Source organism: Ranitomeya variabilis, chromosome 5, assembly GCF_051348905.1.
Source record: "Ranitomeya variabilis isolate aRanVar5 chromosome 5, aRanVar5.hap1, whole genome shotgun sequence".
NCBI lineage: Eukaryota > Metazoa > Chordata > Amphibia > Anura > Dendrobatidae > Ranitomeya > Ranitomeya variabilis.
Window position 1 is genome coordinate 165,804,073 of NC_135236.1, and position 16,061 is coordinate 165,820,133.

A 16,061-nucleotide genomic window follows, 5' to 3' on the forward strand; every position below is an offset into this window, starting at 1 on the left:
TCACTTTATGATCGTATGTTAGGCAGTTCGCTTTAGTTGTTGAATTCTTGTATCACTGTCTGCACTTTATGCATGTCAATTATAATGTAAATACATGCTCTTACAATGATGATTAATGCAAATGATTATAATCATGTATACTCTTTAAATACCTGGCACTTTCACATGTTCACTGCTTGAGAAAGGTTCCTCTTGGGACCGAAACGTCGCTTTCTGGGCTGATTAAATAGCTCCTTTTCACTACAAACGGTGTGCTGCCTCCAAATTTGCTTTTTTTACCAATGGTTGTAGTGATCCCACCAAACAATTAATATAATTAGTGTTGAGCGATACCGTCCGATACTTGAAAGTATCGGTATCGGAAAGTATCGGCCGATACCGGCAAAGTATCGGATCTAATCCGATACCGATACCCGATACCAATACAAGTCAATGGGAGTCATGTATCGGACGGTATTCCTGATGGTTCCCAGGGTCTGAAGGAGAGGAAACTCTCCTTCAGGCCCTGGGAACCATATTAATGTGTAAAATAAAGAATTAAAATAAAAAATATTGCTATACTCACCTCTCCGACGCAGCCTGGACCTCACCGAGGGAACCGGCAGCGTTCTTTGCTTAAAATGCGCGCTTTTCCTTCCTTCCGTGACGTCACGGCTTCTGATTGGTCGCGTGCCGCCCATGTGGCCGCGACGCGACCAATCACAGCAAGCCGTGACGTAATTTTCAGGTCCTTCTAGGCATTCAGTATTTTAAAATTACGTTCCGGCTTTGTGATTGGTCGCGTCGCGGTCACATGGGCGACGCGACCAATCACAAGCCGTGATGTCACGGGAGGCAGGAGACGCGCGCATTTTTAAAATTATGTCACGGCTTGTGATTGGTTGCGTGCCGCCCATGTGACCGCGACGCGACCAATCACAGCAAGCCGTGACATAATTTCAGGTCCTGATGCCTATTTCTGCATTCAGGACCTGAAATTACGTCACGGCTTGCTGTGATTGGTCGCGTCGCGGTCACATGGGCGGCACGCAACCAATCACAAGCCGCGACGTAATTTTAAAAATGCGCGCGTTTCCTGCCTCCCGTGACGTCACGGCTTGTGATTGGTCGCGTCGCCCATGTGACCGCGACGCGACCAATCACAAAGCCGGAACGTAATTTTAAAATACTGAATGCCTAGAAGGACCTGAAAATTACGTCACGGCTTGCTGTGATTGGTCGCGTCGCGGCCACATGGGCGGCACGCGACCAATCAGAAGCCGTGACGTCATGGAAGGAAGGAAAAGCGCGCATTTTAAGCAAAGAACGCTGCCGGTTCCCTCGGTGAGGTCCAGGCTGCGTCGGAGAGGTGAGTATAGCAATATTTTTTATTTTAATTCTTTATTTTACACATTAATGTTGTATTTTACACATTAATGTTGTTTCGATACCGATACCCGATACCACAAAAGTATCGGATCTCGGTATCGGAATTCCGATACAGCAAATATAGGCCGATACACGATACTTGCGGTATCGGAATGCTCAACACTAAATATAATACAGCATAGGTAGGAATTAAAACATAACTTTTAATGTGTGCATAATTTTTTTTTAAAAAAGGAAAAAGTGTCACCCTGAGTGAGATAAAACACAAGGGATTAGTTTTCAATCATGACTCATGAGGGAAAAAATGATCCAAAAACGATAATCCCCTTAGGATAAAAAGATTTCTCTTGCAGTGGCTATATCGAAATCAAAGTAAGCCATGGTATAGTATTTAGAATGTAAATGCACATGCAAATCACCTATGCAGGTAACAATAATAGTCCTTATACCCTTAGCTACATAAATAATGACGGTTATCACATAGATGTCACATACGTGGACATTTAGCGAAAAATGCAACCTCTGAGAAAGAAATATACAAAAGTAACAATCTCACCAAATCCAAGGACCGGTACGGGAGAAATGGATATTCCTGAGTTAGGGATGATCCTTGAAGCAACACGTGGAGAAGACAATACCCTGTCAATCCCCATGGGGCTAGCGGTAATCTATTCCCCAAGCTCCCACCCGTACAAGGGCAGTCCACATCTACCCCTGTATTTAAGCATTCCCTGCACTATTGTCACGGGAGACCTAGGTAGGAAAGAGCTAATAACCCGGGCCCCTGCGATTTCCCTCAGACTAGGGAAACCCTGACTGACCCTCTCCCAGAGTTTACACTGATGGTGTGCATGTCTGGGCCTCCACCCTAGCCCTATCTCCTGTTTCAACCCTAGGCTGAAACTACCACCCACCACCCAGTGAAGAGACCACACTCCAATACCCACAGTTAGCACAGACAAGGATAACGGAAAAATAAGCACCACGCCGCAGTCACTCAGGAATACACTATAAGTGCAAAGGGCAAAACAAATACAAATATGGGAAGGAGAAAATAAGACAAAGGGAAATACACCACCAGCAACGATACTCCAACTACTAGCTCACCACTCCAGACCGAGATAACCATGCACAAGACAGAAGCTATAATCGGTGATGCCCAATGTTCAGGAGAACTATTTAAAGGCAGTGGGCATGGCCCAGCTTCCAATCCGAGCACCAGGTAAATTAACCCCGGACCAGCTAGATAAAATCTAGCCGACGCCAATGAGCGCATAGTGGACAAAAGCGGAATTACCGCTGTCTGTCGAATGACCTGGTCTGAACAGCGTCCGACATGACAGTACCCCGCCTTCTACGAGGGACCCCAGGGCCCTCACGACTTATAGGACCCGGCTTGTCCGGATGGCGGCGGTGAAAAAACCTGACCAGCCGATCCGCATGAACGTCCGAGGCTGGTACCCAGGACCTCTCCTCAGGCCCATAACCACGCCAGTGTACCAAGTACTATAAAGTGCGGCACACTACACGAGAGTCAACCACCTTGGAGACTTCAAATTCCAAATTACCATCCACCAAGCCTGGAGAAGGCATTGGTGTCGCGTCCACAAGACCCACCACCTTCTTTAACAACGATCTGTTGAACACGTTGTGTATTTTATACACCGTAGGAAGCTCCAACTGGTACGCTACTGGGTTAATGACAGCGGCAACCCTAAATGGACCAATAAACCGTGGACCCAATTTAAGGGATGGTATTTTGAGTCTTATGTTTTTTGTGGATAACCACACCCAGTCATCCACACTCAGGTCCGGACTTGGCACACGCCTACTGTCAGCCACACGTTTGTACCTAGCACCCACACTCAACAGGTGCTGTTTAACTCTCCTCCAGACTGATGATAATTGTGCTCCTAACTGGTCTTCTTCGGGGACTCAAAGTACAAAATTGAGGATGAAGCCCGTAAACACAAAAAACGGAGACTCCCCAGACGACTCCTGGTGGTGATTATTGATGGCAAACTCAGCCAAAGGAAGAAACTTCGACCACTCCTCCTGGTTATCCAAAACAAAGCAGCATAAGTACTGTTCCAAATTTTGGTTCATACGCTCGGTCTGACCATTTGACTGAGGATGAAACGCCGAAGAATGAGACAACTTGATCCCCAGCCGTGAACAAAATGCTTTCCAAAATTTTGCCACAAACTGAGACCCCCTATCAGAAACGATGTCAGACGGAACCCCATGAAGTCTGACCACCTCCTGCACAAATACCTGAGCCAGAGTCTTAGCGTTAGGCAACGAAGGCAAAGACACAAAGTGCGACATTTTTGAGAACCGATCAACAATCACCAAGATCACCATGTTCCCAGCTGAGGAGGGCAAGTCAGTGATAAAATCCATGGAGATTTCCGTCCATCCATGGCTTACTAGGTACCTTGAGAGGAAGTAGTGTGCCAACAGGACGGGAGCGGGGCATCTTAGTCCTAGCACACGTGGTGCAAGTTGACACGTATGAGACCACGTCCTGTCAGATCTTGGGCCACCAAAACCGACGTGACACCAACTGCAAGGTACCCCTAACCCCTGGATGGCCAGCCAGGACAGCATCATGATGCTCCACCAAAACCTTTAAGCGGAGATGAAGCGGTACAAACATTTTGTTGATGGGAAGCTCAGATGGTACCTCCTCCTGGGCCTCGTCAATCTCAGCCTCAACTTCGGTAGTGAGAGCCGAAACCACAACACCCTTTGGGAGGATGGGTACTGGATCTTCCCGAGGCTCTCCACCAGGAAAACACCTGGACAAAGCATCCGCCTTAGTGTTTTTAGAACCAGGTCTGTAAGTGACAACAAAGTTGAACCGCGTGAAAAACAATGCCCAGCGAGCCTGCCTGGGAGACAGACGCTTGGCAGACTCCAAATAAAGCAAATTCTTATGGTCGGTAATAACAGTAACCTGATGAACCGACCCCTCCAAGAAGTGTCGCTATTCCTCAAAGGCCAATTTGATTGCCAACAACTCTCTGTTGCCGATATCGTAGTTACGTTCGGCGGGCAACAGTTTCTTGGAAAAATAGGCGTATGGACGCAAACCGCTCAAGGATGAGCCTTGTGACAGCACCGCCCCCACACCAACCTCAGATGCATCGATTTCTACAACAAAAGGTTTCGATACATCTGGCTGCACAAGAATGGGAGCCGAAACAAACCTGTTCTTAAGAGATTCAAATGCGCACACAGCAGCCTCAGGCCAAACGGAGAAATTGGTACCCTTTTTAGTCATGTCAGTTAGCGGTTTAGCAATGATAGAAAAATCTTTGATAAACTTCCTATAGTAGTTAGAAAACCCAAGGAACCGCTAAAGTGCTTTTAGGTTATCAGGCCGTTCCCAATGCAACACCACTTGCACCTTAGCGGCGTCCATTTTAAAACCAGAAGCAGACACAATATAGCCCAAGAAAGGCAAGGCAACTCCTGTACCGAAAATACACATTTCTCCAGTTTTGCATATAGCTTATTCTCTCTGAGAAGCTGTAACACCTGCCTGACATGATCTAAATGAGCATCACGGTCGCAAGAATATATGAGGATGTCATCTAGGTACACAATAACGAATTTCCCCAAAACATGCGAGAACACATAATTTATGAAATGTTGAAACACTGCAGGTGCGTTTGTCAACCCAAATGGCATCAACAAATTTTCAAAATGACCCTCAGGGGTATTAAAAGCCATCTTCCACTCATCACCTTGACGGACTCTTATAAGGTTGTACTCCCCCCTGAGGTCAAACTTGGTAAACCACTTAACACCTGGTTGAACAAATCCGGTATCAATGGCATAGGGTATAGTTCACGAACTGTAATCTGGTTTAACTCCCTGAAATCCAGACACGGCCGTAGTCCACCATCTTTCTTCTTAACGAAGAAGAACCCTGCTGCCACTGGTGAGGATGAAGGCCTGATGTGCCCTTTGCTCAAACTTTCAGCAATGTAATCCTTTAGCGCTTGTCTCTCCGGAGATGTTAAACATCCTTGCTTTAGGCAATTTGGCCCCTGGTTTAAACCTGATAGTACAGTCATAGGAGCGATGTGGTGGCAACTCTGAACAACCCTTCTCAGAGAACACATCCACAAAATCCAGAAGTGACTCAGGAACGCTTGAAGTCACAGCAGAAACACATGTGGCCAAGCAATTCTCCTGACAGAAATTATTCCACTGAATTATGTCCTGAGTTTTCCAGTCAATAACCGGGCTGTGTGTAGACAACCATGGAAAACCCAGAACCAATTGTGCCAGTGACAACAACTTTGGCAGGGAGCATGCACTGAGAAACCATCATGGAGGATATACATAAGCTCAGATTGGACTCCTCCACACCCTCTGAGCTTAGAAGTTTTCCGCCGTTGCGTTTTTCTTTGATAGCAGAGGACAGATATTAATAAAATGACCAGTTTTACCGCAGTAAAAACAGGCTCCGTGCTTCCTGAGTACAGGGGCTCAATGCTTAACATGTGATACCCCTGCGATTTGCATAGGTTCCGTGGGCTCACCTGCAGCAACCTCACGTGAACCTAAACCTTCTCCCACAGGCGGCGTCTCATGATCCCCCTGACACAAACGGCGATCAATGCGGACAACAAGACTCATAGCGGAATCTAGTGAATCAGGAGTCTCGTACATCAGGAGGGCTCTTTTAACCCTATCAGAAACTCCATGAATAAAGTGACTCCGCAGCGCGGGATCATTCCACTGTGTATCGACCGCCCAGCGGCGAAATTCAGAACAGTAATCCTCTGCAACACGCTCCCCCTGCGAATAGTGCGTATCTTAGATTCTGCTAGAGCCATTCTGTCCGGATCGTCGTAAATGTGTCCTAGAGCAGAAAAAAAACTCTCCACAGAGTTAAATGTAGCAGAAACAGACGGCAAAGAAAACGCCCATGCTTGGGGATCCCCGCTTAATAATGACAACACCAGGCCCACACGCTGAGTCTCATTGCCTGAGGAGATCGGGCGCATACGGAAATACAGTTTGCAAGCTTCACAAAAAGAAACAAATTTACTGCGTTCCCCAGCAAACTTTTCAAGCAAAGGAAACTTAGGCTCAGCAACTTTACCTGTAACTCCGGCTTGCGCATTAGATACTGCTAGTTCCTGTTGCTGCACTGCCCCCCTCAACTCAGTGACCTGTAGGGACAGCGCCTCCAACTGGCGGGTTATGGAAATCATGGGATCCATGGAAATAATGTTGGCCGATTATAATGTCATGGGAAACCTAGATAGGAAAGAGCTAATAACCCAGGCCCCTGTGATTTCCCTCAGACTAGGGAAACCCTGACTGACCCTCTCCCAGAGTTTACACTGATGGTGTGCATGTCTGGGCCTCCACCCTAGCCCTATCTCCTGTTTCAACCCTAGGCTGAAACCACCACCCACCACCCAGTGAAGAGACCACACTCCAATACCCACAGTTAGCACAGACAAGGATAACGGAAAAATAAGCACCACGCCGCAGTCACTCAGGAATACACTATAAGTGCAAAGGGCAAAACAAATACAAATATGGGAAGGAGAAAATAAGACAAAGGGAAATACACCACCAGCAACGATACTCCAACTACTAGCTCACCACTCCAGACCGAGATAACCACGCACAAGACAGAAGCTATAATCGGCGATGCACAATGTTCAGGAGAACTATTTAAAGGCAGTGGGCATGGCCCAGCTTCCAATCCGAGCACCAGGTAAATTAACCCCGGACCAGCTAGATAAAATCTAGCCGACGCCAATGAGCGCATAGTGGACAAAAGTGGAATTACCGCTGTCTGTCGAACGACCTGGTCTGAACAGCGTCCAACATGACAACTATAGCATAGAGAGTGGCAGGACTTCATCCCTCCATATTGCACTCAGGCACTTTATCTCCTAATACAAGCTAGTCCTCTGATGATTCAGCTTGGAAGAAACGCGTTGGGACATTCCATAAGGGAGAGTGCAGGGCATGCTTAAATACAGTGGTAGATGTGGACTGCCCTTGTAAGGGCGGGAGCTGGGGGAATAGATTACCGCTAGCCCCATATATTAATTGTGTAATTTTGTTTATTATACATATTGTCATATTGTCTGACATCACGTATTGTATTGAAGTGTGTGTGCTGTATGCTGAGAAGAGACAGAGGCCCACGGGAGGATCCATCAATTTCCTGGTGGGCTAGTCCAAGTGTGTATACCTGTACTATGATATCACTGATGGTCACTTGGTTCTGGTTTTGGAGTATGGCATGGATGGAACTGGAGATTAAGATTCAGCTTCTTCTAGTGATCACAACTCAGCCTCTTCTGAAAAAGACGTTCTCTTCATGAGTCAACCTCTTTGATTTCAAAGGTGTTACTTCTTGGATGCATGAGAAGTGCAGGTCATTCCAAGTTATCAACATCTTAAACTTCAAAAAAGGATAAACACACCGGCGCTCCCAAAAAGCTAAACTAGAGAGCTGCAGGTGCCTAAACAGTTACTGTGCTGGATCTGTCATAAAAAAGGGCAAAATATATAGATGGATAAGGACACTGCGCTAACTAAATGAGACAATGCATCAATGTCAAATGGACATCTGGCCAGACAAAAATGTATAACAAGCTGAAAAAGACGTGCGGCACACTGGAAATGAAAGTGAAAATGCAACTTATGTCCACACTGCAGTGGACGCTGAAAAAAGCAACAGTACCGCAGAGAAAACCAATGTAAGTGCCTAGTAAGGTCACAATAAATCATCAAAGTGTATATATAATAGAAGAGTGTACACTTACTGGATAATGGTGTTGTTGCTGTGTGAGATGCTGGCGGTATATGCAGCAAGGGCCGTCAGCGTTCTTTGGATATTGGAACAGAGCCACCAGCGGCTCAGGTGTCTGGCGGTGAAGTGTCCAGGACTGCAGCGCCGGGCGGCACAAGCACCTAGCAACGTGGGGAGCGTCCTCCCTGGTGAATGTGCGCCGCGCGCTCCTGGAACACAGGAGACCAGCACACGTGGACAGGAGAAAAACCGCTACAAAGAGCGGTGAAAAGAGGGGGCGTGGTTGCGGTGACGTCACCAAAAAGCGAAAAAGGCAAGGAGCTAGGGACGGATGCCGCACAGGAGCACTATAGCCTACGCGTTCCGAAGGTCTACGGACCTTCATCTTAAACTTAAACTCTGTGTACTGTATGAAAGTGATCAACCTCTTAAAGGGAACCTGTCACCACGTTTTTGGAAGATGGGATAAAAATAGCGTTAAATAGGGGCAGAGGTGGGCGTTACATTAGTGTGTTTGTTATGCGTTTATTACCCACCTAAGTTGCCTTTGCAAAGTCTCCGTTTTCGCCTGTCAATCAGGCTGGTCTGGTCAAAAGGGCGTCTTGTCTTCCCCCAGATTTTGCGTAGTTTTCCGTTGGTGGCGTAGTGGTGTGCGCATGCCCAAGGTCCCGAATCCTCTGCCAGGGGATTTAAAAGAGCGCGCTGTTCGTTATTTCATTGGTGATCGGTGGGCGCGGCCATCTTCCTTTGGCCGCGCGTGCGCAGAAGTGGCGCTCTGCTGGCCGCGGCTTCAGGAAAATGGCCGCGGGATGCCGCGCGTGCGCAGATGGATATCGCGGCGGCCATTTTCCTGAAGCCGCGGCCAGCAGAGCGCCGCTTCTGCGCACGCGCGGCCAAAGGAAGATGACCGCGCCCACCGATCACCAATGAAATAACGAACAGCGCGCTCTTTTAAATCCCCTGGCAGAGGATTCGGGACCTTGGGCACGCGCACACCACTATGCCACCAACGGAAAACTACGCAAAATCTGGGGGAAGACAACACGCCCTTTTGACCAGACCAGCCTGATTGACAGGCGAAAACGGAGACTTTGCAAAGGTATTTCGGCAACTTAGGTGGGTAATAAACGCATAACAAACACACTAATGTAACGCCCACCTCTGCCCCTATTTAACGCTATTTTTATCCCATCTTCCAAAAACGTGGTGACAGGTTCCCTTTAATTCTGAGAATTTGTAATGGTTTCCCAATGAAATATCAAAAGATAAGCAATTGCTCATAACCCTTTTACATAACTATATAGTCACACCAGCAAAACTGTCAGAGTATGACAGCACCACACTTTTCTGTGTATAAAATGCAAGTGCCATTTTCCATGGCAGATCTCACGAGTGTGTATTCAAGATACAAAGGGGTTGTTTTCCAAGATGAGAAAAAAAAGAGTGATTTAAAAAAAAAAAAAATCATTGCTACTTTCGTCTTTGGGCTGAGTCTGATGTGACAGCTAAACCTAAAGATTTAAATTAGGTCAAGCTACAAGACCAGATACAGACAATGAAAAAATGGTGTTTTTGAAAAAAAAAATAATAATAATTTTTAGTATATTTTTAAGAGTAAACAGGATACAAATAAAACATTATGAGTGGCCTATTTCAAAAGGAAGGGTGGTATAATAGGTTACCAGATTTCATAATTTTAACAATTGTGTACTATTAGAAGACTAGCCTTTATTTCTGCATATCACAGTCCCACAAATCTCTGATACACAAATTGTGTTAGTATTAAGGTGAGATAATGAATTAGATTAGTCTTACCATGTATTCTAAAATAACCAAATGTTCTGCTTTTCTCACAAGCTATGGCATAAAATAGAAAACGTGTTGCCAGCATTGAATATCTGAAAATGTGTATTTTGAAAAGAAATCAGGCTTAACTGCTTGCATGAGACAAACACAGCCAGCAGTTGATCAGAGCTCCAGAAATTCTACGCTTTTCCGCAGTACGTAGCACTTGAGGTATGAAATCACACTGTGATGAATCAGAAGGCTATTCATGTATGCACAAATCAGTCATTACTACCCTCACCTCTCCTCCAACAAGGAAAAATACAGAGGGTGCTACACATCGGCATCTTGTTTCTTTCTATTTGTGGTTGCTTCATATTCTTTATATCCCATCCCAACAGTACACACAGTAAATAGGCCTTCACTTTTTTTTACTAGGAAAGATGTCAAGATGGAAGTCTTTGAAGCCTAGAGACTGTGAAGCTTTTTAGGTGTGATAAGCAGGAAAGTTTTTAGATAAGCTCCTTCGACTTGGCAACTTGAGGATGTCATGATTCCAATTAAATCAATTTATGTGGTTAATGTCCTTAAAGAATCTAACTTATTTTACTAAGATTTTCACAAAGTGCATTCAAAAATGGACCTTGATTATGGCCTCTTAAGTACAGTGTAGTAGATGCTGCGTAGAGAGGCTGAAAGCACACTGCTGCTTCAGAACATCCACCACAGTGCTCCAACGGACACTAATCAAGGTCCAGGAGGACCAAAATATTTTCCATATTTTAAAGTGCGGTACCCTTGAACATGGCATGCTGACAGATCAATGCAATTTTCTTCATTGCAACTAAAGAGTGATGTGTAATTTTCTGCATTATAGTCTGGATATCAATCTGACTTTTCTACCAAAGGATACCGAAAGTCTTAGGGCTCGCTCAAATGAGCATATAACTGGGATGAAAGCCATCCAATATTTTATCGGATAGCAATGAGACCAATGTTCCTCAACAAACCAGGGAAACACACATTCGCCAGAAGACTCGCTACACTCATCAGGAGGGCATTAAACTAGAAGAAGAGGGGACAGGAAGAAAAACGTTAGACATGATCATGAAGCCAGAAAATATACTGATGAAGGATATGAGGTGCGGCCAAGAAGACCCCAGACAACATACTCGGAAGGGAGGCAACAAAATTTCTAAAACAATCCACAGGGAGGAGATTGGAACAAAACAAAATCCTCTAAACTGCATGCTCGCAAATGCCAGAAGCCTGACAAACAAGATGGAAGAACTAGAAGCAGAAATATCTACAGGTAATTATGACATAGTGGGAATTACCGAGACATGGTTAGATGAAGCTATGACTGGGCAGTTACCTTACAGGGTTACAGTCTGTTTAGAAAGGATCATAAAAATCAGAGAGGAGGAGGGGTTTGTCTTTATTTAAAGTCTTGTCTAAAGTCCGCTTTAAGGAAGGATATTAGCGAAGGAAATGAGGATGTCGAGTCCATATGGGTCAAAATACATGGAGGGAAAAATAGTAACAAAATTCTCATTGGGGTCTGTTACAAACCGCCAAATATAACAGAAATCATGGAAAGTCTACTACTAAGGCAGATAGATGAAGCTGCAACCATAATGAGGTCCTTGTTATGGGAGGACTTTAGCTACCCGGATATTAACTGGGAAACAGAGACTAGCGAAACCCATAAAGGCAACAGGTTTCTGCTAATAACCAAGAAAAATTATCTTTCAAAATTGGTGCAGAATCCAACCAGAGGAGCAGCACTTTTAGACCTAATGCTATCTAATAGACTTGGCAGAATTACAAATTTACAGGTCGTCGGGCATCTAGGAAATAGCGACCACTAGGGTTGAGTGAAACGGATCGGTCAAATTCAAAAATCGCCGACTTTCGGCAAAGTCGGGTTTCATGAAACCCGACCCGATCCCAGTGTGGGATCGGCCATGAGGTCAGCGATCTTCGCGCCAAAGTCGCGTTTTGTATGACGCTTTCAGTGCCATTTTTCAGCCAATGAAGGAGGACGCAGAGTGTGGGCAGCGTGATGACATAGGTCTCGGTCCCCACCATCTTAGAGAAGGGCATGACAGTGATTGGCTTGCTTTCTGCGGCGTCACAGGGGCTATAAAGGGGCGTGCACACCGACCGCCATCTTACTTCTGCCGATCTCAGCATAGGGAGAGGTTGCTGCAGCTTCATCAGAAGCAGGGATATCGTTAGGGAGGGAAGATTAACCCCCAAACCGCTTGTGCTGTAGCAATTTCCACTGTCCAACACCACCTTTGTTTTGCAGGGACAGTGGAGGCTAGATTTTTGTGCATCAGCTCTGTAGCTTATTAGGCTGCTTTATAAGGCTCCCTGATAGCTGCATTGCTGTTTGTATGCTGCTGTGCAAACCAACTGCTTTTTTAAAAGCAAAAATCCTGTTGCTGCTTTCTGCACAGTTATCTTGTTTATTTGCCCACACTTTTGTTTGCAGCAGTCCTTTTTATTGCTGGCTGCCATACTTGTCCTGGAACCATTGTAGAGAGATTGAAATTGTAGTACAGTCCTTGTATTTTTTTATATATATCTTCCAGCCACGTTCTGCCACTTACATTGTATAGTGTAATACCCAGGGCCTGTTTTTTGCTACAGTCTCCCCCCAAAAAAAGGGAGATTTAAATTGCCACTAAGTGGATCTACGTCAGTTCTGTTTGTCGTATATCTGCCAGCCACGTTCTGCCACTTACATTGTGTATTGTAATACACAGGGCCTGTTTTTTTGCTGCAGTCTCCCCCCCAAAAAAGGGAGATTTAAATTGCCACTAAGTGGATCTACGTCAGTTCTGTTTGTCGTATATCTGCCAGCCACGTTCTGCCACTTACGTTGTGTAGTGTAATACACAGGGCCTGTTTTTTGCTGCAGTCTCCCCCCCAAAAAAGGGAGATTTAAATTGCCACTAAGTGGATCTACGTCAGTTCTGTTTGTCGTATATCTGCCAGCCACGTTCTGCCTTTTACATTGTATAGTGTAATACCCAGGGCCTGTTTTTTGCTGCAGTCTCCCCCCCAAAAAAGGGAGATTTAAATTGCCAACAAGTTTATATACGTCAGTTCTGTTTGTCGTATATCTGCCAGCCACGTTCTGCCACTTACATTGTGTAGAGTAATACACTGGGCCTGAGTTTTGCTGCAGTCTCCCCCCTCAAAAAAGGGAGATTTAAATTCTCAACAAGTTTATATACACCTTCTACCTTGTTTTACAGTACCATATAACGGTTGTTAGTTTGGTTACATTTTCCCTAAAATGAGGAAGTCTGGTGGAAGAGGCTGTGGGCGGTCGTTGCCAGCTGGTAATGATGGTGGTGGTGGTGGTGGAGCATCTGGTGGTAGTGGGAAAAGCAAAATAGCACCTAAGGCTTGAGTTGTTGAGCCAGCGTCATCGTCGCTACACAAGGCCTCGAAGGCTCCCTTTTCTGGGAGTAGGAAAAATGCTTTTAAAGCCGGAGCAGCAGGAAAAAGTTTTGGCTTTCATTGCTGACTGAGCCTCTAGCTCTTTCGCCTCCTCTTCAGAAAGTTCGAAATATAAAAGCAGCGAGTCATCAGTGGATGCTCCCGGTCAGGAACAAGTCGCCTCCTTGTGTCCTTCACCCAAAGCAAAAGTGAAGGATGCGGCAGGCGACACTACAGTTTACTCCATGGAGCTCTTTACACATACCATGCCAGGGTTAGAAAGGGAAATAGTTAACAGCCCATTACAAGATGAATCGGACATGGAGTGCACAGATGCACAGCGACAGCTTATTATGCTGTTCCATTGACTCAGATCACTACATTGCCCTCGCAGTGTACTGAGCCAGAATCTGACCCTGATGACACTATGGTGCCCCGTCCCGAACGCTATAGCACCTTACACGGTGACACAGAGGAAGGTGCACATGACATTGAAGAGGAGGTGATAGATGACCCAGTTGTTGACCCAGATTTGCAGCCATTGGGGAACAGGGTGCCGCTGGCAGTAGCTCTGAAGAGGAGGAGGATGATCCGCAGCAGGCATCTACATTGCAACAGCTTTCATCTGGCAGGCCCGTATCTGGCCAAAAACGATTGACAAAACCAAAAACACTTTTAGGACAGCGTGGCCATCCATTGAAAGTAGCACAATGTGAAATGCCTGAAAAGGTATTCGATAGAAGGAAGAGTGCAGTGTGGGAATTTTTTAACCAAGATCCGAATGATCAGTGCAAAGTTATCTGTAAGAAATGCTCAAAGACCTTTAGCAGAGGGAAGAATGACCAAAATTTAAATACAACGTGCATGCGTAGACATTAAACCAGCATGCACTTGCAAGCCTGGACTAACTACCAAACATCCCGTACCGTTGGTGCACCCGCTCAGAATGAAGGTAGTCAGCAATGCTACATTGCTTCCCTCACTGTAAGCCCACCGCTTAGGACACCACCAGCAGCAAATGTGGAGGTATCGTCGCAAGGCCAAAGCAGTCAGGGAATCACAAGATTCTTGGTAGGAAACACTGTATGTAGGCCAACATCAAGAATAGCATCACCAACCCTCTCTCAATCTGCCATGTCCACCACCACCCCTGCTAGTTCCACCATATGCAGCTCTCCAGTCCAGCTCACACTACAAGAGACTCTCGTTAGGAAAAAGAAGTACTCATCCTCTCATCTGCATACACAGGGTTTGAACGCCCACATTGCTAGACTAATCTCGTTAGAGATGATGCCCTACCAGTTGGTTGAAAGCGAAGCTTTCAAAGCCCTGATGGCCTACGCAATACCTCGCTATGACCTACCCAGTCGACACTTCTTTGCGAGAAAAGCCATCACAGCCCTCCACCAGCATGTCAAATACTGCATTTACCATGCAATCAGTCAGTAGAAAGGTGCACCTCACAACAGATGCATGGACCAGTAGGCATGGCTAGGGACGTTACGTGTCCATCACGGCGCACTGGGTTAATGTGGTGGATGCAGGGTCCACAGGGGACAGCCATAGTGGGAGTAGGCGTTCGACACCCCTCCTCCTCCTCCAGAAGCGAAAGCTCATCCACAGAGCGTAGTCGCCCTACCACTCCATCCGCAGCTGCCAGTGTTGCACACAAGGTGTCACATTATGGAACAGCTAGTGGTAAGCATCAGCAGGCTGTGTTGGAAATGAAGTGTTTGGGCGACAACAGACACACCGCGGAAGTACTGGCCGAGTACCTGCAGCAAGAAACTCAGTCATGGCTGGGCAGTGTACATCTTGAGGCAGGCAAGGTAGTCAGTGATAACGGAAGGAATTTTATGGCTGCCATAGCCATTTCAGAACTGAAACACATACCTTGCCTGGCTCACACCTTGAACCTGGTGGTGCAGTGCTTCCTGAAAAATTATCCGGGGTTACCAGCCCTGCTCCTGAAGGTGCGAAGACTTAGCTCGCACATCCGCTGGTCGCCCGTACACTCCAGCCGTATGCTGAACCATCAGCGATCGCTGAAGCTTCCCCAGCACCACCTAATAATCGACGTTGCAACAAGGTGGAACTCCACACTGCACATGATTCAGAGGCTGTGCAAACAGAGGTGTGCTGTAATGTATTTGTGGGAGGATACACATACATGGCAGGCAGTTGGATGGCAGACATGGAGTTGTCTGGTGTGCAGTGGTCGAAGCTACAAGCCCTCTGTCAAGTCCTTCAGTGTTTTGAGGAATGCACATGGCTGGTAAGTGCAGATGACACCATCATAAGCATGAGCATCCCACTTATGCGTCTGCTGATGCAAAGTTTGATGCACATTAAAGAGCAGGCGTCTGCGGCCGAGGAGGAGGGAAGCCTTGATGACAGTCAGCCATTGTCTGCTCAGGAAACTCTCCTGGACAAGGTGGCAGACGAAGAGGAGGAGGAGGAGGAATGTTTATGGGAGGAGGATGCTTCTCAGGGGGCAATAGAAACTGGTGGCATTGCAAGTTCAGGTACAGGTTTTTTGCGGGAGATAAGTGATGTTGATTTGCAAGAAAGTGCTCCTCAACCCAGCACAAGCAATGAATTGACATCTGGAACATTGGCCCACATGGCTGATTATGCCTTGCGTATCCTAAAA